General features: G+C 36.1%; 1 long non-coding RNA gene across 1 annotated transcript in view; it reads left to right on the top strand.

Moving 5' to 3' along the window:
• Nucleotides 1–24,870, top strand: part of LOC129059999 (uncharacterized) — a 63,294-nt gene extending 38,424 nt beyond the window's left edge. The window contains exon 3 of the long non-coding RNA XR_010140306.1: nt 24,644–24,870. This is a non-coding gene — a long non-coding RNA (uncharacterized LOC129059999). The remainder of the gene's footprint in view (nt 1–24,643) is intronic.
• The last annotated feature ends 1,945 nt before the right edge of the window (nt 24,871–26,815 follow it).

The following is a 26,815-nucleotide window of genomic DNA, read 5'->3' on the forward strand; positions in this document are numbered from 1 at the left end:
GCACTGCTGAGTTTTTCACTTTTATCTCTCAGATTTGCATCTCTCCTGCCTCCTCAGGGCTGCTAGTGATCTTGGATCTGTTAGGCTGGGGGTGAATTCTGGTAGCTATAATAAATCAGACAAGAGTGGCTTTATTAATATGTTCTTTGGTTTCTAATACAATAGAATTCAATGGAATAGAGAAAGATGCTATGACAATCAGTGTCATATTTTTTCACTGGACCCACAATGTTTGTCTCAAAGTTTCTCCATCAACTAGAAGTTTTAAATTATCTTAAACATGACTTATCATTGTTTCTCTGACAAGCTCACTGTACTTGTTATTCTTGACTTTTGAAGTTATTTATTAAGTAGTACTAGATAAGGTAGAAAGTGATTCCAACTAACTTTGATAACGATAGTTGCAAAGAATGTGCTGTTGTCAACAAAGATGTGCATTCAAAGATTAACAGTGAGAGTGGGTCAGAATCCATTATGCTTTGGTTCCTATCAAATAAACCTGGTTGGAATACTTGTTTGTTTGTTTTCCAAAAGAGACAGGGTTTTGGTAATAGAAATCCAGATATTTTTAAACTAAATGAGCAGTCACATCCTAACCTGAAGCTTGCCAGCCCAGTTCATCTGCTGCTGCGCTCACCCCATTCCAGCTGTTGACTGGTTACATTTATGGTTACATTTACATTGGCTCTACCAAGGTTTCTTTCCCTTTTTTTGAATGAACCTATGAAACTAGTTTATACCAAAATTCATAATTATAGAATGTGGTAATATTAAAGCTAAGAGAGTCCTTAGAAGTTTCTAGCTCAGCAATATTCCTTCATCGTCTTCCCTTTTACTGTGGGAAATATGGGACTCAAGAAGTTTAAATAATCAACCCAAGGACACACAGATAATAATTTATCAAACTAGAATTTAGACTGAAATTTTCTGAACCCCTATTGCAATGGACTGACTTGTGTCTCGCAAACTCATAGGCAGATGCCTTACCTACCAATATGACTGTCTTTGGACATAGGGTTTATAAGGAGGTAACTAAGGTTAAATGAGGCCATAAGAGTAGGGCCCTAATCTAACAGGTCTGGTGACCTTACAAGAAGAGAAAAGACACCATAGCGCTCATCTTGAGTCAAATGTAGCTATCTGCAAGCCAGGAAGAGGGCCCTCATCAGAAACAGAACTCTGCAGGAACCTTGATCTTGGACTTCCAGCTTCCAGTATGATAAGAATACAGATATCTGTAGTTTCAGTAACCCAGTATATGGTTTTTGTTAAGATACCTAGAGCTAAGATACCTATCTTTCCATTTTTTAATCTTATGACTGAATACTGAGTTCAAATCTTTTTTAAGAGATCCAATTCTGCCATTGTGCAGAGTGGGAGATAGAAGTGTCTCTGATAAAATGTATTCAGGGCTGAGCTCACTATCAATGACTGAGTGCTGCTTGTGTCCAAGCTACTCTGGACAGCTTCAAGAAAGGTAACCCTTAAGCTCAAACTAAAGGTTTCATTGCTTCAAATTCTCCCAGCTTTAGCGCCCCACAAAAGGAGCTAGTTTTTATTTATTTTTATTCCTAAATGTCTAGTCCTTTGTTTAGTGCTTTCAAACTAAGTGTGCGTAACTACCACCTGGCTTTGTTTCTTTTCTCATTATCCTGCTTCTCTTTCTTTTCCTACAGTGCTGCATTAATTTTGTCAAAAATTCCCATAACCTGTTATAGAAGTTTAGAAGTACATATTATTCTTTATAAAGGGCCCTTACTTAGTAAATGTCTTTGTCTCTCTTTGGTGTAGAGACAAAAAAAGAGATGAAAGTGAGAGAGAGAGAGAGAGAATTGTGTCCCCAGCTGAGCCAGAATAAACACCCAGCTTTGCAATATATCTTAGGAGAGGCGATAGTTTTTCATATTTGAAATTAAATTTTAAGAGATCTACTTGGAATAAGTAATATTACCAGCCAACATATTTACTTTTGAATTGGCTAAGCAATTTTAGGAAAAAATTTAAATATATTTTACTCAATCTTTCTAAAATTTGGCTATACTTGTCATTTTGCTATTCAAAACCCTTCCATTAACCTTCTCCTCATGGAGAAGGGAATAAAACTCTTAAGCCTGGTCCCTGACACTCCTCAACATTAAGCCCCTTTGGATTCTCTCACTCTTAATGTGTCTCTTCCATGACATCTTGCCCTAGACAGACTGGTTGATCCTTTGTTCTCTTAAAACACAATGTGCCTTTCCATCATTTTATCATTACTTCCTAACGGAAATATCTCCTTTCTTCTCTGCCACTCAGATAAATTCTACCTTTTCTTCAACATTAGGTCTCATTTCTCATCATCTCTTTCCCCAAATACTCCTGAAAAAAGTAATTTTTCCTTCCTTGCTACTTCTCTGTCACTTAAAGTCTGTATTTGTCTTTCATTACTTGTATGTTAATTTGTCAAAGTACTTTCATATTTGTATGCCTTTTCTTCTTATAGGCCAATGCTCCCTAACACTCAACCCCCAGCACTTAACACAGCACAATGCCGTGCACAGTCCAGATGCTTTTTGGTTCTGTTAATTGTGATTGTGACGATAATGAAGTTGCTCCACAACTACTCTGAATTACCACCAGTTGCTACCGAATGTGTGTGGAGCAATTATCATCAGGCAAGGACTGTGCAAGTGCTTTATATACTCCACTTCATTTACTCTTTCCACAACCCTCTGAAATACATGTTTCTTGCTCTTTTACAAATATATAAAATGAGACTGAAGATGTCACATTAGACTGATTATTTCTATGACTAGATGATGGAGAAAAGGACTAGTACAAGTTCAGGTTAATGCCTTCTCAATGTCAGGTGTTTTGTAGACATTACATCATTTAACATTCACAACAGTCCTGTGACATGGCTTCATCTGAAGATGAGAAAGTCCAAACCCCAACAGGTTAAGTAAGTTGCCTAAAGTCAGCCAAGTGTGCAGACACCAGGTTTTCTTCCTCTTTCAGAATAATTACCTTTAGTAGCTGCTTCAGGGATTTGTAAAGAAAAATACTACTATATATTACAATTTAATATTGTTTTACCAACCTAAATTAAATTTTTTCTTTAAATAAGAATTTTTCAAGTCCAGATTAAAGAAATAGTTTATGGATATTTGAGAATAAATCATCTACATTAACCAATTAATGAGCACCATTCCAACATAATTTATATGTCTGGTAAACTTCCTGAAATAAGGAACCCTTTCAGGATAATTGATTTTAGGTGGTCACTATGAGAAGCACTCTGTTGGAATGGTTGATTTCAGGGTATGGCCCAGAGCCTCTGGGCACAGAGTCCTTGGTAGGGAGCACGTCTGGAGTCTGCCAGGCCGAGGGATGGGTCTCTTCAGAGAAATACTACATTTTAAAGGGAAGATTTTTTTTCCTCTTCAGAGAATTTCAAATCTTGGCACTAAAGAGGGGGAAAAAGGTATGTCTTTTCTTTGAAATACTGGCTTTTTTTTCTGAAAAGACCACCCTCTCCCCAAGCCTTGGAAACTTCAAACAACCTGACCGAGAAGTCAGAACTCCTCTGGTTAAAGAAGCTGTTATCTTGAAAGCTGCTACAGGCTATAAGCTCTTAGAGGGTCCTGGAGCTCAGAGTCTGTTTGTATTCATTTTTAATAAGCTAAATGAAAAGTGGGAAAGAATCCTGAGCATGTGTATAAATGCATACATATGTGTATGTCTATATATGCATATATTCTTATCATTTAACAATGTAAATATATATTTAGTTAAATATGCACCCGACAAGCTAAATGTCTTCTTTAAAAAAGTAAAATTCAAATACAAATGTAAATTTTATTTGACAAATTGTGATTAGGCTTTTTTACTAAATATATCCTTGCAGCAAATTTCCTGTGAAATTTTAATTGGATTTCATACTTTTAATCTTATTTGTATGCACCTCACATTTTACTACTCTGTAAGAATTTGACATAATATCTATGTGTTTCTCTTACCTGATATTATAGTTTAAATACATTTTAAATGCATGAATTAAAGGGCAAAATCCAAAGTCGTTGACTGGGGTGAATATTAATTTTAATATAGTGTCTCTATTTTTGGCACATTCTACACTGTGGATACTTTTCTGTGTCTCCTGGGTGCATGTAATTGTAGCTCTTGCTTTCTACAGAGGAAAAAGTCCTGAATTACATATATAAACCAACATATGTTTGCCTATTCTCCTCTAAATGCATACAAAGAAGAAATATCCAAAGTCTTAAATGTAACATAATGTGTCTTTAGGTTACATCTGACACCCTTTCAACCCTACCTTACATCCCTTCTATCCACTTTCTACTCCAACTATGGCTATGGCAACCAGTCCCACACAGGTGTAACCAGAAACCTGGGCCTCAGCAGCATTTCTTTACTTTTTGACCTAGAGCTTTTTCATAACTTGTACAATGCCAACCAAGCCGTTCTGACACTGAGCCAACCAAGCCATTCTGACACAATCACAAAGGAGTGCAAGGCATCAGTCCCCTACAGGGTGACCCTCGACAGATGACAGATTTGATCCAGTAGATAAATACACCCCTCTTGCATCCTTCAGGTAAACAAAGCATAGTTAGATCTTATATACTCAGAGGTCCCCAGCAAAACAGAGCCCCAGTTGTCAGTTGTTCCCAGTTGTTATTAAGCTAGTGAGTAGTTTAATAACATATCCTTGGATTGACTTTTTCTCCTTCTGGATGTCATTCTATGCCAGTTCTCAACCATGGGTTATTTTTCTCCTCTCTCCCAGCTCCTGGGGATATTTGGCAATGTCAGGAGACATTTTTGGTTTCCACAACTTGGAGGTGGGGGCTATTGGCATCTAGTGGGTAGAGGCCAGGGATGATGCTAAGTATTCTACAATATATGGCACAGCTCCCACAACAAATTGAGCTGTTAACTGTACTTGAGTATAGCCTATCAGACCAATTTGCTTTCTTAGGCTTGTCAAGAAAAATTCCACTTGCTCTTTTAATTTGATGCAAACAGGTTTGAGGGGAAGAGCTAAATTAAAATCTAGTAAAGCCTGGAAAAAAAAAGAGGCTGAAAATCAGCAATTTAAGTTCAACTTGAATGAGTTTTGAAGTAATTGGGTCTAGACAGTGAAGAAGTTAAAGTTTACATAAAGCTTTCCATGAAACAAGGCTCTTCTTTTTCTAGATGAGAACTCCAACTTTAATTTTTTTTTTCCTCATTGGACTGTGCATTCTTTGGAGGCAGGGTCTTGTTTCATCTTTGAATTTCTCACAGCTTTCAGTTTGTCTCTGCCCAGCAAATGTTCACTTGGTTGTTGAATTTGTGGCAGATGAGGATTGTGCTCTGTTCCCTTGATTCCTAGTGTGTTGTTATTTCCAAGGAATGTGGATGTAATGTAAGAATGGTCAATTAGGCAAGCCAATTATTTTGTAGCCACTTTAAAGTAGCATTCTTCTGTTATGTCTAAGTATGTATTTCCCGTATTTTATCATTTTGGAGTGTTGGAAAAATTTATTTCAATCAACTTTTCAGTTTGAATATTATAATCAGGTCACACCTTAATGAAAGTATATCAAAGCCCACTGAGTTTGTTTCTACTTTTCAGGAAGCAACAAAATGAACTCTCATAAGGGATTTAGTTCATTTCAAATATGGGTTAAATCTTCTCTGAATTATTTAACCCCTCTAAATCTACAAAATTGGCCCAATGAAAGGAAAAATTGTCACAAGGGTTAAGATCTTCCAATTATACCCTGAACAGAGAGTTTCCCCTGTGTCATTCAATTACATCTTAAAAGTTCAGTGAAATTAAGGAAAGAAAACCCTGCTCACTTCTTGTTAAATTGGGGTTGAAATTTGAGAGAATGTATAGTTCAATTAAGCCAAGTCCCTCATTTCAGGAATCAGAACACTTAACTCTGGGAGATGTCAGTCAAGGGTTATAAAGTTTTAGTTAACAGGATAAATAAGTTCTGAAGATCTGTTTTATAGCATGGTGACCATAATTGGCAGTAATGCATTGTGTGCTTGAAAATTGCTCAGAGAATGGATCTTAAATGTTCTAACCACATACTTACACAAACTGTTTAACTATGTGAGGTGATGGATATGTTAATTAGCTTGAGTGTGGTAGTCATTTCACAATATATACATGTATCAAAGCATTACATTGTACACCATAAAAGACAATTTTTATTTGTCAATTACACATCAATAAGAAATGTTTTAAATTAATACAAATAAAATAAAAACATTTAACTTCTCTATGGGCAGATACAGAACAGCCTTCATTGGTTATTAGTAGATTGTGCTGCTTCTTCCAAGCCAAATCTTTCTTAATTATGTAGTAGTGGCATGGCTGACTTCCACTTCCACTTGTATCTTCTAGAGAGCCAATCATAGCATTAGTGTCAGACACAGCATGTAGGTGGAATAGGAGAACAAGAACACAGGTTTCATGCTTACAAATGCACCTTCTCAAAGAAGAGGTATGATAGGTAACCTTGAACAAACTTCTGACATCAATTCTGTCCCACAATCCTATGACCTTGACCTTCTTGGCCTTCTCTTTACCAAGGAGGGACCATAATAAGGTATTCACTCTCCTAAGACATTAGCAGGTGTTTAAAGGATCAATGTTTCAAAAGCATCCTGGGGAGAAAAAAATGACTTGGAAACATGTAATAGTTTTATTAATTCACCTTCTTTTTAATGAATCATCAAAACTGAGCTTAGAGCAGCCTACCTGTTGTGGACTCTTGCTTCAAGCTCTCTCTGTGCTTACCACCCTGAACCTGAAACCTTGTGGAGAATGACTGCAAATCTACAGTTTTAAGGTTCGTTAATCACACTCCCTGCTGCATATGCTTTCTGATGTGCTATGATGCTGAATGAGATTCTCATACTTATGCAAAATATTAGCAGAACTTTTTTTATTAAAGACGTGGTTTATTAATCTTAATAAATCATAGTTTGTCAGGGTATTTCTGACTGCTTCTCAAGTAAAATGGGGCTTGACTGTGCAGTAACTGTGTTTATGTCATGCTTGAATTGTTTAAGGTGAGACTTTGAGTAGTTTTATTGCTTTTGTTTATATAGGTAAACCCAATCTGCACATTTGAAATGATTGATGAACTGCAGCCCCACTTGGAGTGTTTGTCATCACTCATGTGCTGAAGTGACATTTCTTTATGTATTTTGGCATAAACATATGCAACTACTGGCAAAGCATTTGACCCTAGAGTCTGACTATTTGTCATTCTAATCTTTTTTTTTTTTTTTTTGCCCAAAGTCAGGCAAGTTACTGTATATTCTTTCTTCACGCACATTGCTAATTATTCAACAGACAGTAAAATAGTCTTTTGACTGGGATTGCATAAATTGCTGAATGTGCGATCTTTATTTCTCCAGCCAGGCAGCTAGGTACTATGCAGTAAAATAAATAAAGTTGAGATCCATGTAAATGTCAAGGAAGACAGCCATATTGAACTATAATAGCTTTTCAGGACAATCTGCAGCTTTTATCAATGAAAAAAAAAAAAGAAGACGAAAATGCCATGAGTGTGAGATTTGGCAAATCAAATGTAGGCAAAGATTAAGCAAAATTCATTAAGTACAACTACCTTAGAATATAATTTTCCTATAATGGGTCTTTGTTGAAAAGCAAGTAACCAATAACTCATATCATGTGGACAGAGATAAATGAAAGTCTTCCTAACCTCCAGGCTCAGAGTTCAAACTCTATGTTGTGCTGTTTGAAAATTTCTGATTATTTATTGGTAAAAATGTCAGAAAAATAATTAAAGTGCAAAGTAATTTTCTGAGGAAAGCAATCACACCTCATTCAGAGAACTTGCCTATGGATGCATTCCTGTGAGGCCTGAATGAGCAACAGACACACACACACACACACACACACACACACACATACACACACACACACACAGAGAGAGAGAGAGAGAGAGAGAGATAATAGGACAAACCAAAATAAATGACATCATTATTACCTGGTTCATGGAATGTAATGAAGAGGCAAATGGTTAAAGATCCATTGAAAAATCAGAGCTGATAATTCTAGACAAAATACAGAACATGGTTCTTAGGATACTCTTTAATGAGAAATTATGTAACTTGCTCTTTTTTATGGTACAAAAATATTTTATTTACAATCATTCAATTTTAAGCTAAGTACTCAAATGTGGGATAGTTGACAAGAAGGAGATACCAGGTGGACGAAGAGATTTCAGGTCTTTGTCTGTGGCAGGCACCACATTTTAGTGTGATGTTCAGGGAGAAAGTTTTCATTCTCTCGCTTCAGTAATCAAGCTGACACACTGGGGTTAAAGGATAGCAGCCATTGTGTTAGTAACAAAAATGAGCATGAGGTCATGATCCTTAAAAGTATAAACATATACATACAACGTACTGGCTTTTTTTTTTTACATGTTAATTAAGTATTAATTTAGTTTGAACTCTGCAGTTCTGGAAGGTAATTTAGGAATTTGTTTTTTACTTTGCCTTTGTTTTCAGAGTTCTTTTTTTAAACTGTGTTATACTATATTATTGTTCAAAGTGTTTGCTGCCTTCCCCTGGGGATGGATTATACTTCCCCATGACTTCAGATTTAGTCATGTAACTGGAAGTGCCCCTCCGAGCAAAAGGATCATGCATCAGGAGTGGCCACGTGAATTTTTTATTTTTTCCCCAATGAAATTGTGCACAGAAAGGTTCATGACACATCAAAACAAAAGTTTTAAAGACCATTCTGTAGTTTCCCCACATGCTTGTCCCTTTGCTGCAAGTCTGGCAATATTCCAGAAAAGGGATACTCCATCAGCCTGGCTCCCAGAACAAAGAAAGGGAGCAGAGGCACAATTGACCCACAATGGACATGTAACAGGAACATGAAAGAAATTGTAAGTTACCAAGATTTGGGGCTTATTTATTATCACAAGTTAACATAGTTTATGTTGATGGGTATCCTAAGGATTTGGCAATCTTTTGAAAATCAGAGCATTTATAGAAATTTTCACCAGGGACTCCTCATGTTTCTCCCTCTGTCAATTACACTAAGTTAAGTAGATAATTATTAAATACCAACACTCTGCTAGGTGGCATGGAGAAGTACCAAGGAGCATACATCATAATCATGACCTTCAAGCCCTTAGTTTAGTCTTTGTTTATAGCTTCTACTAGAGGAAATATTTCTTTTACTCTTGAGACATAATTATGAGATGCACACATTTACTTATGTGTGCAAACTATAATTAGAATCTGATTTCCAGAAGTCACAAAGGATAGTCTAATTACTTCATGTTTCCACCTCTAAAACACCCATTACTTTAGATGTACCTTCAGAGTAAGGCCACATTTACGCTGACTAGTTTAGGCTAAACTCCATGCTGTGCATTTTTGCATTTTACCTCATGTAAGCTTAACCACTTCCCTGTGAAGTAGACGTTATGGTCCAGGTGTTACAAATGAGCCCTGCCTGAGGCCCCAGGACTTAGAAGCAGTGACTGGGAAATCCACCCTGCATCTACTGGCCTAGGTCTCTTTCTTGTACATCAACTTGATACACAGCATGAGTGTTTCACAGTCATGTGCTGAGAACTGCAGTACATTGGGGCCTATGAGAACTGAGCTACAGTCTTTTTTCAGGCACTCCAAAGCTGTGTGCCTTTGATTCTCTCTGGCATTTTTTTCATTTTTCATCATGGTATTTGGACTGTGCATTTCAAAGTATTTCTTTGTGACTTATTCTGATAGACATGGGAGAACCCACAAAGTGCCATTCTGTCCATTTCCTGCTTCCTGCCAGTGATGATAGACCCAACGCTAATGAGGAATAGTATCTGAGGAATATTAGACCAAGGAGCTATGGTTCCATTTTCCTTTAAAATCCTATTGCTTATGCACAAATATCTTCTTGGCTTGGCCTCATTTCTTTTAAACCTCACATTTATAGCTTCTATTAATTTGCATGGTTGCACTGAAATAATGAGGAAAATAATTAGAGTCCAAAATATTATGAATCAGAGTATTCACATCAATAGAACTAATGCTTTAGGGAGTAAGAAGGAAGAGTATAGACCAAAGAATGCTGTTATAATACACTTCGTGGTACCACAAATCGAAGGTGGATATGCCATTTTGTTCAGTATCAGACAAAACGTTAAAATATCGTTTTGTTTTGTTTTGTTTTCGCTCCCACAGCATTGAAGTTATAGCAGTAAGAATGTATTATGTAGTATAGAATCAAGTCTAAACTTTTATGAAAAAACAATAACTGCAGTGTCATTCCCTTGTGGTTATAAGTTGGGCATCCCAAAGACATATGAGGCCTAGTGTCAGCAAGCCATCTTTATCGAAGTGACCAAGTTCCTTTGGCCCTTTCTTTTGTTCTTGTCATTTGTTATTCTCCCCATTTTATTGGTTCTATACTATGATCAGGTTATCTGTATTATCTGAACTTTTTTCTGTGTACCTATAATGTATAACTATTGCGTAAGACAAGCTGGCACTCAGATTATTATTAAAAAGGAATAGTAATTTTTTATAATTGTACATACATTAGTGTGTATGACAACTTTGAATGCAACTTAAGTTACCTAGGTTTATTTGCTGAGTATATGCAATTTAAAAATTCTAATACTTGAATAAACATATTTATGTTTCAATACATGTGTTTACATTCTACAAAAATATGTTGAAGGCCTTCCTTATACCAGGTTTATTTTTAGGAGTTGTGGATAGACAATCAATAAAATGTAGTCTCTGTTTCATAAAGCTGATATTCTAATGGGGAAAATGGACAACAAACAAGAAGAAAGATATTTAAATATTTTTATAATAGCAATCGATAATTATTAGGAAAGTTAAAAAGAGTAAAGAAATAGGAAATGCAGATGCCATTTTAAGTAATGTGGCCAGAGAAAGGCCTTCTTAGGATGGGCTTTTCAAAAGAAATTTGTAACTGAAGTAAGGATGACAAATGAGGATTGAAATGAACATTGATGAGTAGGCTAAGGGTTCCTTCTTAGAGGAATTAATTGTTTTCTTCTACCTCTTCTCTTTCTGTCTTCTCCTCTCTCTTCTTTTGTTTTGCCAGTTATATTCTTATATATAAAATGCTAACCTTTATTTTCTTGGGTCTTCATTACTAACAGAAAATCATTCAGACAACGATAGCCTCTCTTCAAAGATTAGAGTCACCTTACACCCTACCAGTTATGTTGGGAATTCTCTTCAGATAACCTCTCAGAATTAATAATTTTTTTGCCAGCAGACAGTTACTTTTACATATTTTTTCCTTGAATTAAGAGAAGTTTTATTCTTCTATTTAGAGATGATTTATCGGCCAGATTTTCCTCTAAATTACTAAGCTGATTCAGGTGACATGAAATAATTTATTCTTTAAGGTAAACATGGAGAGAAAAATCAGAAGGAAATTGACAGCCTAGTGAGACAAAAAAGGCATATTCATTAAAGAAAACCTTTTTAAGAAAAACTTGCAACATTACTTCTTTAAAAATCTACTTCTCTGTCACAGCTGTATGGCTACACATATAGCTAAAGCTACCTGAAGTGACACAATCCTAGGGCAGATGCACAAAGCTATGCTTTAAGTCCACATTTCTTTTCATCCTAAAGCTGGAGCAGGAAGGAGGTAGAGACATAACTACCAAAGATTGGGAGGCTGTGAGTGCCTATCCTAGCTAGGCAGTCTGGTTAGATGAGCTTGGGCACATTGCTAGACTTGATTTCTTCAAATGTAAATGGAGATACTAATGCTTACCTCATGAGGTTTTTATAAGGATTACATAAGATAATGTGCATAAAACACACACCATGGTGCCTGGCGTGTGGTCAGCACTCAGTGATTATGAGGTCTAATTATTAGTATGGCCTACGTTCTCTTTCCTCTTTATTCATTTTCTGAATGTGTATGGAAATATCAAGACAAGACATCCTTTAAAGAGATGAAAAATTGAGGATAGCTAATAGACACCATGTAGTAATCATCTGTTATCCTCAAAACATTGAAAATTCTAAGTTCCAGATACTATGAAGGTCTGGGCCTTGCCAATGGTAGCAGTTATATAAATGCTTGTCAGGTAAAACGAAAGAATAAGTCTACCTAGATAGAGGTGAACCATGCCAGATGGTTTTGCCCATCTGAATATACATTATATTGAGTACAGAAGAAGGTTCAGATAAAACCATCATTGTTTAGATCCCACCAAGTGAGGCTTCCTGAAGATAATGATCTACAGCTGTTGCATTTTCTGAGTGGCAGGAGGAGGAGAACTGTGTGCAGCTGATCTACCAGTCTTGAGAGAGAATTGGTTTAGAAGGGATTTGCCCTCTGCTTTTCAAGGGGACTTCATGCTGATATTCTGTGATTTTTTATTTTAGTTTTCTGCAAGATGAAAAAAATATTTAAAAAAATTAAAAATTAATATTTGTTTGTAAATTTTATTGTAGTCTCTTCCACTTAAATTTAAAATCTATGAATATATTGGCATATCTTCAGAGCCTAAAACATTGCCATAAACCTAGTAAGACATTCAGTAAAAACACTGCAATTATTGGACGAATATATAAATAAACATATGACTGAATGGATTAATAAATAAATCAATATTCAGATGAGGAAATGTCTTTTTATATTTTTCACACCTCGACTGTGTCTGAAACACAGTGAATATTTCATACAGAAATGAGTATTTAGAATCATGAACCCTTGCCTAAAAAATAGTCCTTTTTCTAGGAAAAATGGCCTTTTCAACCCAGGTTGTAGCTTCAAGAAAGACATAAAGAGAGTCAAAAAACCCAGAGAGATGTCACAGTCAGATTGTTCTAACCTTCAGCATATGTGCTTTGAGACATCCTATAGGTGTGTTGTTTAAACTCCCACCCAAATCAGAAGACTCTCCTTGGAGGAGAGTACTAGATGATGAGTATTTGCTTGAATACTCATTCTAGTACATCATTCCTGTGAAGGGAAGCTCATCAAATGAGCCAGCCCATTAAAAGTTAGGAAAGCTATAATTATTAACATTTTTCTCTGGCTATGGGGTAAAAATCTGCCTCCTTCTAACTGGAACCCACAAGAGTACACCTTGTTATCCCCCTAGGAGCAATAAAATCAACTTTATTCTCTCTTAAATATGCAAGATAATATTCTTCCCTTTTTTTTTTCTCCTCCCCTAGGCCTTTTGCTATCTGCTATTCAGAGAAAATGTGTCTGATGATTCATATTCCACAGTAGAATGTAATGTATGTGGGCCAGGCACAGTGGCTCACACCTGTAATCTCAACACTTTGGGAGGCTGAGGCAGGTGGATTGCTTAAGCCCAGGAGTTCGACTCCAGCCTGGTCAACATGGCAAAACCCCATCTCCACAAAAAATTAGACGGGTGTGGTGGCACACGCCTGTAGTCCCAGCTACTCAAAGGCTGAGGTGAGAGGATGACTTGAGTCAGGAAGGTGGAGTTTTCAGTGAGCTATGATTGTGCAACTGTACTCTAGTCTGGGTGACAAAGCCAGCCCTGTCTCAAAATAAGTAATAATAAAAAAGAATATAATGTATGTGGGCCATTTAAAATCTAGGAAAGAACAAAAGAATATTCAAACTGTCATATTTTCACTTGTATTATTTCAAATATTAGACCATTTTAAGGATTAGGAAACCAAAGCACAGAGAAATAAAATACTATAGAAAGTGAAGCTGGAATTTGAAACCAGAAATAGTTAAATGAAAAAAATATATGTTTTGTCTTATCCAGATACAATGTGGTATCTTTCTGTAAATTTTGGATAAAAATAATTAATTTTCTGTGAATAAAGTTAACCTTATATTCTCCCATGATAAGAAATTTGTTTCAGAGTGAACCAGCCCTAGTGGTTTGTGGCATGAGTGTTAAAGGTTTTAGATGGAGTAAAGTGTCACTAACATGAGCAAGGTAGCTGAGAAGTGATAGGAGTATGTCCAGGACAAGGCAGAAGTTGCCTGGCAGACTCTCTTAATTGGGTTCCAACAGTTCTATAAAAATTTGGGAAGTACAGAACTTACAGACAGGCAAGTCCACTCCCAAGGGCATTGAGTAAGGATAAAGATATCACATAGCTGCCACAGTTCTCAGCGGCCTGAGCCTGGAGTCTGAGAATTCAGCATTAACGAAGCAGGTATTTGCAAGCATATCATGATCTATTTTCCTATTATGTATAAACTTGCATATTTTTAAAAATAATTTAAGTGTTTTAGCTTGCAAAATACAGATATAAGAAAAACATTAAAATAAAGATAAATGAATCCATCAAGTAATGAAAGAGGGAAATAATTATATCAGAAACAATGAGTTGAAGTTGGGTTCTGCAATTCTGCATCACATTTAACTCTGAGCTTCCTGACAGCCAAGACAGAATTAGTGAATAAGAAACAATTGATATGCCTGAGAATAGAACACAGGCTGTTGCCATATTCCTTTTCCTCATCTCCTGAAACACACAAGAGGAAGAGCACCAGTGTCTTCAGTACAGGTCGTTCTAGCCTGAGCTGGAAACTGCAGACAGAACCACCTGGGAATCTTTTACAAAGATTGATACTCTGATGGTATCCATCTGTGAGGAAAACGTTTGTATATTGTCTAATATGAATTTATTATTCAGTGAATTAAACAACAGGTATTTACTGAACCTCAGCTAAGTGCCAGGAAAAATTCCTCTGTCTTTACAGCACAGAGTCAATATAAAAAGTGGTTGATTGTCTCCCAAATCATGGGTATAAATCGGGGGCTTTCAAAGTGTTTTCATTAGATAATTTCTCCTGAAACATGCACTGCACACACCATACCCAGAAACCCAGCTATGATGTAGCAGTGAGGAAGACAGAGGCCTTTGGTTTCCTGGAGCCTGCATCCTAGTGGTATTTTCATATTCATGCCATGGCAGTCGATAAACAAGAATGATGAGATGTTCAGGGTCTGAAGTGGACTTAAACTCAAATCTTAAGTCCTTCTTTTCTATGTGTGTGCCTTTGACCATTAAACAAAACTGATTCAGGCCGCGATTCCTCTTAGTTATAAGAGAGATGATTCATAGGGTTATTGTAAGGATCAAATATTATAATGAAACAATTCTGGGCACAAAGTAAGTGTTCAATAAATTTTGTTACAAATTAAGAAACTGGAATTCAGAAAGCCAAATGATTGTCTAAAGATATATTGCTAACAAATGATAGAACTTGGATTCATGTCCAAACAGCGTGTCCCAAAATCCTGTGTTTTTCACCATTATGCAATGCAAGACAGGGTCACAGAGAGTCTGAGCCAGATCTCAAAGTCTCTGGAATGGCAGACTAAAAAAATGAACTTAGCAATAAAGAGTCATTGAAGATTTGGAGGGTCATATGTAAAATGACCAAAATGTTACAGGATGATTAATCTTATGGCAATATGAAGAATTATTGAAAGGACAATTAAAAATAACAGAGGTTTAAGTTTGTATTGATTTATATTTGTTTTTAACAAAAATGGAAAAAATTTGCTGCCAGAGCTCAAAAAAGGGTCAAGTCATTGACAGATTAATTTCAGTGGACCAAGGCCAACCAGAAGGAACTGGGCCCCAGAATCCGACACTCTCAAGTGTGGGACCATCTCTGCCAATCAGAAAGCAGAGGCTAACATGACTGGTCAGGACAGCCTACTATGTGGAGGTGGGAAGTAGATGAGCCTTTAGTGATTCTCAACCACATAGCCATCCACTTCATAGACTCTCTTGGGTCTCACTTCCTTCATCAGTAAAATCAGTATAAAGTTACCTACCTACCTCACAGGATTGCTGTGAGTTTTAAAAATAGTTAATATATGAAAAGTGTTTAGAATAGTGCCTAGTACATAGTAAGGGCTCAATAAATCTCAGCTCTTTGGATTAAGCTTAAGCTCTTTGGATTTCAGTTTCCACATCTGTCAAAATGGGGACCATATTTTATTGACTCAGTTCTGTCACCTATTTTTTACACCGTAAAGTTGTATAGTCAGTTTGAAACTTATATATTACATATAGCTTTTTTTCCTAAAACAAACCTATTATTATAACTATTGAAATCTTATAATCAGTGACATCTCAGCATCGAAGAAACAGGGAGATGCCTGTCTTGCATAGTCAATGAGTCCATGGAGATGCAATACACGCCCCAGGGTGTAGCACGCAGTAAATATTAACTTCTCTCTCTCTATTTATTTTCTCATTTTGGTTCTAGGACATCTTTCTTTCACTCCAGTTTTGTGTGGGCATTTACCTATAACTTCATGTTTTTATGAAATCAAGGACTCATTTGTTGTATGTATCCTTTCAGAATCAGACAAAGACGTACTGACTGCTCCTCCTTCCTCCTTTCCCCCTCCTCCCCCAATATAATGTATTTCAGGACATTAATTCTGAAAGGCTGGTACTTGGCCACTTCATGAAATAGTTTAGCATTGCTGTTAGATGTTAAACTGAGGTTAAGAGCTCAGGTTTCTGATTTTGATAGAGCTTTAACACTTTCATGTATAAATTGGTAATAATGATATCAACCTAGTTGCTGTTTGAAAATTAAGTAAGTAATATGCTAAACCCTTAACACAGTACCCAGTATATAGTAAGCCCTCAGCAAATGATAGCTCTTATTATTTATTGTTCATATGACACCAATTATGAATTATCTACCATCCATGACCAATGAAATTATAAGCATAAAAATGGCTTTATAACATATATATTAAAAATCACTGATTATTTAATATGATCCACTTTAAATTATCTCTAAAGATTATAAATTTCAATGCAAAAGTTGCCATATTCTAAAGTCAGAGATACCTCTGTCCTCTAAATATTCCATTTTAAAATATTAAAAACTAATTTTAATGAAATATAAATAAAATACATCCCCAAAATGCAATGCACACTAAACACTATTTAAAGGATGAAAATCATTACCTGACATCACAGTCCAGAATATGTTCTGTTGACACAATTGCACAAAATATGAGAAGGACATAGAACAACTAAGAAGAAACTCCATTCAATGCTTAGGGTATTTCTGAAATGAAAATTCATTTAAACACAGTCTAAGGTACAAAACAAGTAAGTCCTGTAAAATGAGAAACTAAGGCTAGAGTTCTCCACTTCTTATAGGAATCCAGAACAAAAATCTATATATACATTTAATGTTCACATAAAGTGTAAAATTTGTCCTGATTATTAGCTTTGAAGTGTGGTGGGGTGGGGGTGGGGGGAAGAGATCACAAAACTGGCAAAAGTCATGAGTCACCATTTCTGGAGAGAGAAAGGGTAAGATTAGTGTCCTGTTGCCACCCACTTAAAATTTCACAAAATGTCCCCCTTTGATCTCTCTGTTGGAAACCAGTTATTAAGACAACGATTAGGTCAAATAGGAAAATGACTAGAACTCCACTATGTAAAAATGTTTTTGCAAATTAATAACTAGCAATAATTATAGTCAACTTTATTACATGCTTGGTATGTTCAAGCTCCTGTGCTAATTAAATACTTCTTGTGTAATTGGTCAAGAAACCTGCCTTATTCATCTTTATGCTCTCAGCATACGGTGTGGTGTTTGGTACGTAAGAGACATTCAATTAACATTTGTTCAATGCAAACACAATGTTATCTACATAAAGATGATGTTAAAGACCATCATATTTCCTTAGTATTTTTGAAATGATAATTTCATGTTTATAATTATTATTTATAATCCTACAACTATTTTTTGCCTGGGTGGCTATAGCTCATGTTTGAGAAAATTGTATTGCTTAAACAATTATAAACAAACACTTTGAAGTGTTACTCAAATTCACATTATTTTATATTCAAGTTCCTTTTGTATTTTAACCTTAAAAAATCTTTTATCTGAATATGAATATATTCTCTAATCGTCATCTTTATATAGGCTATTAGAATATCCCCCTTTTCCTTAACTTTAATTATCCTTGAGTTTTCTGGCGGTCATTTTCATCTCCTTTGTAAATGTAAGTAGAACATTGTATTTTCTTTCCTTTTCATCTCTTACAGTTCTCTAGATCCCCACAGTTTTTCAAAAATAACTGTAAATGATGCAGTTAGCATGCTTGCCAGTTTCTTTCATCCCACAGATAGAAGGTATATCATCTGGACCTGCTGATTTGTAGATATGCCGACTGTCCAAGGACTCACTTAGCCTGCTTTTGTAGATAGCTATTTTTACAAGATCTTCATTACTTCTGATTGCCTAATATTTTTCTTCTTTTATTCTTTCCAAGGACCAATTTGTAAGATAAGTTCAAGGCCTCAGACATGTTAAAGTTATCATTAATTTCAAGACGCTCCACATTTATGACTCCATTGGTCACAGCACTGATTGTGTTCCTACTGTGTTCAGAGCACTGTGCTTACCAAAGCTAAGAACAGCTTGAGGCTTTTCTCTCTGAGAGCTTCTTCCCCTTATTACAATTTATGTGCTTCCCTGAACAATTCTGAAGAGCATTATGAGAAAGCACACCCAATGTTTACACATTTAATTTCTGGTATATTTATGGAATTTTAAAAGTTATTCTACTTTCCTTTGTGTCACATGTTCACTTGTTTAATATCTTCCAAAATACAATTCATTGATATTTATTAACTTTTTCAAATAATGGTGTGCCCTGATTGGAATAGCACACAAGCAATGGAATTTCAGGAGTAAGTTTGGCTTTATTACTATCATAGATGCACTACGACGTTTATCTAAGCAATAATATAGCCAACTCTATTCGGCTAACGGACAATTTTGAAATATTTGCTATGACTATTAATAGCCTAATGGTTTGTAAGACCTGTATTTCACATCGAGCCATTTGGAAATCACAGCTAACTACAGAAGCCTGCAGTCAGATATATGCTGTATGTAACTTTCTTACCCAATTAAAGGGAAGCAACAGGTTACTATCCATCTTAAGTTGAGCATTAATGACCTCATTTACAAGGCAAATGGCTAATTTTGATTAATGCTTGAGTTTCTGTGCCACATTTTTTACTATACTTTGGGATATCTGGAAGAATAAACGTTTTGTTTACTTTGTTTTAGTCGCAATCTCAAGTGGTTTCTTTTCTCATGTGCACTGCTTTAACTCTATCCTAATGGCATATAATTCCATCATTGGGAAAAACATTTTAACTCTTCATATATTGGAGAAACACTAGACCAAATTAACTGAGATAAGTAGTTTTTTAGGACTTAAAACAAACACAGTTGTTTAATGAAGCCTTGTTTTAATGTAGGGCTTTGCTTTTCTGGGTCCTTGGATTCAGGCTCCAAGACCATGCCTGAAAGTGCAGGTGGGTTTTTCCGTGGCATGGCATGGTCTCTCCTGTTGGGTAGCAAAGTATTGTTTAATGTAATGCAAAGAGCATAGGCTTCCGACTCACAAAGGATGGGTTCAAGTCCTCAGACCTCTACTCTTCATTCCTTGAAACTGAACAAGTCACATTATTTCTCTAAGCTTCACTTTCTACGTACATAAAATGCAAAATGTACCTACTTCATCATCGTTCTGTGAGATCTCATGTGGTATTAGATGTATACAGCTTAGCATGGGATCAGGCACCTGATTTAATTTAACCAGCTATTACATTTAAAGAAGCCAGAAACAAGATTATTTCTGGACAAACACATATGAAATGAGCCATGTACACATTACCAACATAATTATATACAGTCAGTGTTTTAATGAGATGTCTTTACATATATCTTGCTAAATTGTAAAGCATTTTCTTCTCTCCTCCTTCAATTCCCCTCTTTTTCTCTTATGAGTTTTGGAAGATGAGAGTAACCTTGAAGGCATGATAAACATCAGATTAGCACAACATGAAAGACAAGAAAAGGAAAAGACTACTGTTATTCAGTACTTGTCATTTATTTTTTGGTCAGAAGACCAAAAGGTCAGCCTGTGGAATAGCATGTAAATTTGTTATTCCCACCAATTAATGAAGGATTTAGATAAATGCAACCAGAAATTATTTTGTAGGGTTAGACCCCTTTTGACTTAAAAATCTTATTTTTTATATTTTCCTTGTGTTCCAATCCATGTTGATCTGGCTCAGCATCTAGTCTCTGAACATGCCACATGCTGATGCTTCATTTGAGAATGTGATGTCCTTATTCCCAGAAATGCTCTCTGGAACCAAGTTCCCTGGCCCCTGCTATTTATCTGTCAGCTCTCAATTTAAGCTTGACTCCTTTAATAATCTGGGCCTCAAGTCCACTTAAATATTCCTTTCTCTTTGTTTCTATAGCTCCTATGCTGTAGCACTCTGTGGATCCTTAGGGACAAAAGATTATCTCTCTCTCTCTCTCTGTCTCTGTGTGTGTATATATATATATATATATATACACACACACACACACATATATATACACACACACACGTCATAAATATATATATATATATTTCATGACTATATATGTCATAAATATATATATATTTCATGACTATATATGTCATAAATATATATATATTTCATGACTATATATGTCATAAATATATGATATATATATATGACATCACCATGGCGCCTGTTGTACAATAGGTCCTCAGTCAATATCCACTGATTGATAGATGTTTGTTTTCTCTTAACAATGCTGATGTGATAAATGCAGTGTAACAATGCTGTTAGTTAGAAAACTCATAATAAGCTGAAACCCTGCGAGGCAATTTCTATTCCTTATTCCATTTAATCCTGAAGGCAATTCTACAATAGACACTATTGTACTTATTTTATAGGTGAGACACGAAGATTCAGAAAGGTCAAGTCATTTCCTCAAAGTCATATAGCCAGTAAGTGGTAGAGTAAAAAAGAAAATCTATATTAGCTCAGCTCTGAAGTCTTGGCTCTTAATCACAAGTATTGCAGAGGGTTTTCAGTCTTCCTACCTCTACTTCTCTAAGCTACTTCAATAATATTTTAAAAATCCCTCATATCTCAATCACACAGATTTTAGGCACAGCAATTCAATAGTCTGGTTTAATTATTTATATTGCTACTGAAGTCTATTAGTACACAACTGTAGATTCTGTAGGCGATGCTACTCTCCCAAGAAGCTTGCTTCAGTGTATAGGTGCTCAACCATACCTCTTTGCAGCTTTGGTCAGAAACCAGAATGTGTTCCAGATTGAGTGCTACCTTGAAGAGTTTCTTCAATCACTCAAAGGCATATTCCCACTAATACCTTCCATACAAAAGTGTCTGCCCCCAGAGTCAAGCAGAGTCTAATCACCTGGAGGTTTTGTTGTTTCATTATTTCAAACTCATTCTCAGTGGCTTTTAATATTATAATTTATTGCATCAATTTGATCTATGGCCCTGACGTTTAAAGTAATTGTATTAATTCCCAACTTTTTAAGCTGTTACTGTGTGATGGGCACTATGCTAAATGTTCTACATGCATTATCTAATTTAAACTTCATGATTATGTAATACTAGTACTGTAGTCATCTTATGGGGGAAAATGAGGTAACTGGCCCAAGGTTACAAAGCTAAAAAGTAAAAGATGCAGAATTCTATCACTGTGCTGTCTATTGCTAGAGTCTGAACTCTGAATCACTGTGTGTCACCTCCAAACTAGCACCTCATAAAACACGACTATTTATACTGAAAGTAAAATCTATAGCAGTAACTAATAAAGGGGTTAGTGGAATTTCTCAACAGTCATATTTTTAGGGGCAAGCTGTAATCAAATACTTTGAGTAGGAGAGTAAGATCATACATCTATATATCTGTACAAAATTTCAAAATACGACTACATCCTTTTTTGCCAACCTTCTTGCTATCAGTGGATTCTGCTAGTGTATATTATTTGTCATTAATATATTAACAAGAAATAATTATAAGTGAAAGTAAATAAAGCTTAGAAGTCTGAGCTTTTACAATCTAAATACAAGAACACAAATGACCCTGTTAACTCTTGGGAAATGTTGGTAAGTGCCGACGGACCCATTGCTACACTGGGGAGGCAGCCATAGCAGAAATATCTGGGGATCCCAGAAGGACACAATTGTTATAATCCATTTTCTTTCAAACAGGCCATTTTCTATTTTAAAAGACTCCTTAAAAAATTCCCCACAGTGTGTGCCCTGCCCAGTATTAAGGGCAATTATCTCTGCATTGTATATTTAATAGTTACATTGTTCAGAGGCCCTCTGCTCAGAAGGCCAGGCAAAGCTCTCCTGGATATCTTAAAGGAGGTCTCAGCTTTATCTGCATATTCATCAGAACTCTGACTCTCAGGGTATAGAATTGAGTGGGACCCCTCTTGTTTCTATTATTATCCATCTTATTGACAAATGCGATGCTCCATCATTTTAGTTTACAGTTACATTGCAGAGACAGAAATGTGTAGAGTATTTCCAAAATGCTAATATGAGCCACATTGCATAAAGATGCACTGACAGTGACCCAAGAAAGTGATACAACAGATGCACATCTGAAATGTCAAATTTTGTCATTTTTTAAAAAGACAATGGTCAGCTGTCTCTTATAATTGAATTAAATGCTGTATTTGGCTGTTTAAATAAATAGACTAATAAGTATATTTTTTCTCAGTGTTGCTGTCTGTGAGGTACAGTGAATTGCTTTCCTCAAGGAATTCCTGTGGGAATCTCACTTCTTTATAAATATGCTTTCTTTACAAATGTTGGGGGTTCATTGATCTTTAATGTTTTGTAAATTTTTGTTAAAATTCACACTTGAGGAGAGTATTTTTAAAAGGATGTGAAATAATGCATGGAAAACTGTGGTTTCTTTTATCATAGATAGATAAATGAGTAGACACATAGATACACTGTTCTTTCTATTTGGTGTCCTTTTCTCTAATTCTATTTGGTGCCCTTTTCTATAATTCTCTTCATCTGATCAATAGGTTACTAAAGAAATAGAAGGATGTTACATAGGACTTTTAATTGGTCAATTTCTACTTAAAAAAATATCTTCAATACTTTTCTAATTCTCCCCTTTAAATCTTCAAGGTTATATCTGCAATTATGCTACATTATTGAGGTCATTCAAAGTTATATATAGACACCTTAGTATTTTCTATTCTCCATTGATGGCTTGACTGTCCTTTCCCCTGATTTGCTGTAACAGAGCTCCCTTACAAGCATGCTGTGCATATATGGCTTCATGCCTGTTTTGCATCGGCAGCTGCTTGCCTCTTAAGCATTCGTCCTACTTAGCACATTATACAGTGCTAGTTTCAAGACTGCCTTACAAATAAATGAAAACATTTAGTGTAAATTCTGAAACAGCAAAAGTAAATCGATCAACACAAGTCAGTTGAATTATAAATCTTTAATATCCAGCCAGTCGCTCCTTTGTCAGGCTTGAACATTGTCTCTGGAGTTTTGTACTTGTTATCCCTATCCTTCCTCCTCTTTCAGGAGCTAGGAGAATTGGGAAAGTACCTGGATTATCAGCAAGGATGGTAGGAAGGAGGAATATGAGCACACACTGCACAGCAGGATGCTCTTCTCTATCTGTGTGTGCGTGTGTGTGTGTGTGTTTGTGTGTTAAAATACCTAAATCATTGTCTGACTATAACAACAATGGCAGATGTGGAAACATCAACACAGTGAGGCAAGGGATCTCTAGTATTGTCCACTTCATGTGATAGTAGCAACATTTTAATCAGGGTCAAGAGAATTTGAATTTATACCTATTCTTTTCACCCAAATCCTTCATGGGATCCACAAAATCTCTTATCCACTGCTTGAGGAAGAATAAATAGGTGCAACCAATTTGAATATTTATGTTTTAATGTTGAATATTTGTATTACCTAGCAATTCCATTCCCAGACATATCCCAGACTCTTCATAGCAGCTCTATTCACAATAACAAAACCCTGGAGAAATGCTCTTCAGCTGCTAAGACAATAAATAAATTGTGGTCTATTTACACAATAAAATATAAGACCATAGTCCCAACAAACTGACTGTAGTGAGAAGCATCAATATGGGTGAATCTTGGCAATATATTATTTTATTTTAACTTGTTTTAGGTTCAGGGGTATAAGTGCTGGTTTGTTATATAGGAAAACTTATGTCATGGCTTTTTGTTGTACAGATTATTTAATTAGTACCCATTAGTTATTTTCCTGATCCTCTCCCTCCTCCCACCCTCCGCCCTCTGAAAGGCCCCAGTGTGCGTTGTTCTCCTCTATGTGTCCATGTGTTCTCATCAGGCAGCTCCCACTTATAAGTGAGAACATGCGGTATTCAGTTTTCTGTTCCTGAGTTCGTTTGCTAGGAATAATGGCTTGAGTTAAAAAAAAAAAAAAAAAAAAAAAAAAAGATGTTCAAAAGTGGCAGACTACTCTTAAAAAAACTGAAATAAAAAGTATACACTTTTATGATACTAATAAAGATGCAATAAAAATGATATAACATGAAAAGTTGGGGTGTGACAAATTGGAGATTCAGGATAGTGATTACCTTGGGTAGGGAAACCACACAATTCAATGTATGTTTCAGTTACTGAGCCTGTGCAGAAACATTACTCCCAAATTTTGTATAATAAAACAGCCATTTATTACGCTCATGGTTTCTGTAGGTCAGAAAGTCAGACATGGTGTGGCATGATGGCTGGCCTCTTTTCCCTGATGTCTGCCCCAGCTGATAACCAGAATTAACCACCAACTCTGTGAGTGAATGAGCCTTCAGATGATTCCATCCCCTTGATGTTTTCCATCTGAAGTTGCAAGACAACATGAAGGTTCTTAGGAAGGTGGTGAGTATATATATCTTTAATGCAGGAGGGATGTAAATGTGGTCATCGGAGAGTGGACTGTGGCAGATTTTATTTTCCAAAAATAGTCAAAGCAATGTTTCTTGTCCCATAGGCTCTTCAAAAGTTTATCATTAACATAAAGATGTGGGGACTATTTTCTTCCTCTTGAATCTGGTTGAGACTTTTTGACTGCCTGGATGACTACAGTGTGGCAGCAGTGTGAGTCATGAAAGTTCTCCAGCTTCCAAATGGCTCTGTAGTGGGATACTGCCAATCTCTTCAACACTCTTCCAATTTCCACTGCCACTTTTGTAGAATTTTGTTATGGTAGCAACCCACTTTCAGGTAGTGATTTCTGTTCCTTAATATAACTACATGAAAAATTTCCCCAAAACTTAGTGGTAGAAAGTAGTCATTTATGATGATCATAAGAAATATGATCAGGCAGAATAATGACAATTGTCTCTCCCTCATCAGGTCTGATGCCTCAGCTAGAATATTCAAAGACTAGAGGAATATAATCATCTAGTGTTATTCACCGTTATGTCTGAAAATTGGTGCTGTCTGCTGGCGACCTCAGACCCTCTCCAAGTGGGCCTTTTTATCTGCCCCCTCTGAGTGGGCTACTTTGGGCTTCCTCATAGCCTGGAGCTATGCTCTGAGGATGAGCATCATGAAAGAGAAAGAGAGACAAGTTGAGAAACAGGCAGAAGCCATATTATCTCCCATGATCTAGTTCCAGAAGCTAAGCAGTACCACTTACACCTTATTCTCTATTCGTCAAGGTAGTCACAAAGCTCTTCCCGAGTTGAAGGGAAGAGGAAAAAGATTTGCCACTTGATAAGGAGGGGAGGAAGACAAGGCTTTCAAAGAGTCTGTGGAACTGGAAATATTATTGCGGTCACTCTGGGAAAATACAGTCTGCTACAATGTATTGCTAAGGCCCTGGATTGTTTTTGAGGGGAGTAGTTCACAGGTGATTATTGCATTATGGGAAAAAATTAATTAAGGAAAATAAGGTTATGCATAAACTTATGATAAAATGGTGACCTAAGCAGTATAATTAATTCAGTGTGCAACTGAAGACCAAAGTGAAGGGAAAATCTTGTTCCCCTTTGAGGGAAGCAGAGTGGTATCATTCAGTCATTAATTCATTCACTGAATAGAACAAAACTCGGTCAAAATCCTGGTTCTTTACTGTCGTTGCGGAGTCACTTACCTCTCTAACAATAACAACAACAATGACAAATAACAATAATATATTAATAATTATGGCTAATGTTAATTGAATGCCCACTATATGTGCCAGGTGCTCTTCTAAGTGTACTACATATATTTAGCTTTAAATGCCCCAAATAATCTTCTTACACGTAGATACTCTTATCCTTGCTTTTCAGATGAGGAAATTGAGATAAAGAAAGGTGAAGAAATAATGTCACATAGTAGTGGAGTCAGAATAAAAATGCAGACAGGTAGGTTTTAGACTCCTATGCTTTTAATCACCATGTAATTTCCTTGTCTCTTAAATAACCATAATAAAACAACATTTTGATATAGGACAGTAAAGAGCCCTTTGATATACTACTGGTTTTGAATGTGTATAGAGGCCTCATATATACTCTTCAGTCATTAAGAAATTGTAGTAATATTTTGCTCCCAAATTATGGAGTCTGTAAATTTTCTCAATAACATCATCTTTGTGAAAATCCACAGAGGCCAGGGATGGAGTAGGAACAGAACTAAGTTTCAAAGGCAAATGGTGAGATGGGCTTGAGGAAGTGACAGTGAGGTTAGAGGGAAGAAGGGAAGGAGAGAGGGATGGCCAGCAGACCCAAGTGCAGAGTTCAGAGGGGTAGGGAACCAAGGGAGACGTGGGAAAAAACTGGATGTGGCCACAGCAGCAGTGTACAGAGGAGGGTCATAGATGTGGCGCCATCTGGTTTGGAGTAGAGTAGTTGCTACTAAGCACATGGAACAGGACCAAGAAGTCAGGAC

The sequence above is a fragment of the Pongo abelii genome, chromosome 5 (genome assembly GCF_028885655.2).
Source record: "Pongo abelii isolate AG06213 chromosome 5, NHGRI_mPonAbe1-v2.0_pri, whole genome shotgun sequence".
Classification (NCBI taxonomy): Eukaryota; Metazoa; Chordata; class Mammalia; order Primates; family Hominidae; genus Pongo; species Pongo abelii.